This window comes from Castor canadensis, chromosome 9 (genome assembly GCF_047511655.1).
Source record: "Castor canadensis chromosome 9, mCasCan1.hap1v2, whole genome shotgun sequence".
In the NCBI taxonomy this organism is placed as follows: domain Eukaryota; kingdom Metazoa; phylum Chordata; class Mammalia; order Rodentia; family Castoridae; genus Castor; species Castor canadensis.
The window spans coordinates 77,592,386-77,594,459 of record NC_133394.1 but is presented as its reverse complement, the minus strand read 5'-3'; positions in this window follow the sequence as shown (position 1 = coordinate 77,594,459).

Below are 2,074 nucleotides of genomic sequence, written 5' to 3'. Positions count from 1 at the left end.
CCACATATGAGTGAGAACATATGAGTTTTGGTCTTCTGAACCTGGCTGACCTCTCTCAGAATGATGTTTTCCAGTTCCATCCATTTACCTGCAAATGATAAGATTTCATTTTTCTTCATGGTTGAGTAAAATTCCATTGTGTACAAGTATCACATTCTCTTGATCCATTCATCATTAGTGGGGCATCTTGGCTGTTTTCATAACTTGGGTATTGTGAATAGCGGTGCAGTAAACATGGGTGTGCAGATGCCTCTGGAGTAACCTGAGTCACATTCCTTTGGGTATATCCCCAGGAGTGGGATTGCTGGATAATATGGCAGGTCTATGTTTAGATTTTTAAGAAGTCTCCAAATTTTTTTCCAGAGTGGTTGTACCAGCTTACATTCCCACATCCTCACCAGCACTTGTTGTTGGTGGGGTTTTGGATGATGGCTATTCTAACAGGGGTAAGGTGGAATCTTAGTGTGGTTTTGATTTGCATTTCCTTTACAGCCAGAGATGGTGAGCATTTTTTCATGTTTTTTGGCCATTTGAATTTCTTCTTTTGAAAAAGTTCTGTTTAGTTCAGTTGCCCATTTCTTAATTGGTTCATTGATTTTAGGAGAGTTTAGTTTCTTAAGTTCCCTGTATGTTCTGGTTATCAGTCCCTTATCTGATGTATAGCTGGCAAATGTTTTCTCCCACTCTGTGGGTGGTCTTTTCAGTTTAGAGACCATTTCTTTTGTTGTGCAGAAGCTTTTTAATTTTATGAAGTCCCATTTGTCCATCCTTTCTTTTAGTTGCTGGGCTGCTGGGGTTCTATTGAGGAAGTCCTTGCCTATATCTATTTGTTACAGATTGTTTCCTGCTCCTTCCTGTAGCAACTTCATTCAGTCTGATATTTAGGTCCTTGATCCATTTTTGAGTTGATACTAGTACAGGGTGATAAACATGGATCTAGTTTCAGTTTCTTGCAGACGGGTAACCACTTTTCCCAGCAACATTTGTTGAAGAGGCTGTCTTTTTCTCTATCGTACATTTTTGACACCTTTGTCAAAAATGAGGTAGGCATAGCTGTGTGGATTCATATCTGGGTCCTCTATTCTGTTCCACTGGTCTTCATGTTTGTTTTTGTGCCAGTACCATGCTGTTTTTATTGCTATTACTTTGTAATATAGTTTGAAGGCGGGTGTTGTGATACCTCCAGCATTGCTCTTTTTGCTGAGTATTGCCTTGGTTATTCACAGTGTCTTGTGTTTCCAAATGAACTTTAGGGTAGATTTTTCAATCTCTGTGCTGAAAGTCATTGGGATTTTGATGGGAATTGCAGTAAACATGTACATTGCTTTCAGTAGTGTAGCCATTTTTACTATGTTGATTCTACCGATCCATGAGCACAGGAGATCTTTCCATCTTCAGTAGTCTTCCTCGATCTCTTTCTTCAGGAGTTTGTAATTCTCTTTGTAGAGGTCATTCACATCCTTTGTTAAATTTACTCCCAGGTATTTTTCTTCTTGAGGCTATTGTGAATGGAATTGTTTCCATATATTCCTTTTCAGTTTGTTCGTTGTTGGTGTATAGAAAAGCTAATGAATTTTGTAAATTGACTTTGTATCCTGCCACCTTACTGTAGCTGTTTATGGTGTCTAAGAGTTTTTGGGTAGTTTTTTGGGTCTTTTAGGTATAGGATCATATTGTCTGCAAATAAGGATATTTTGACAGTTTCTTTACCTATTTGTGTTCCTTTTATTCCTTCTTCTTGCCTAATTGCTCTGGCTAGGAATCCCAGTACTATGTTGAATAGGAGTGGGGATAGTGGGCATCCTATTATTATCATTTTCTGGGCCCATTTTTAACAAAGTAAGCAAATAAAAACCATTTGCAGAATATGACTGATCTCTACTAAAACATTTCATCAAGGCTACAATCAGCAGGAATATTGAAGGAAACTTATCAGATCCAGACCTGATTTGGAAGTAAAAATAAAGTTTAAAATTGTTATTCACAATCACTGCTCTTTTCACCATTTGCAAAACAGAAAAATTCTTCTCACACATGGTCAGTCAATTAGCTCCCTTTCTGTCAGGCTCTGCAG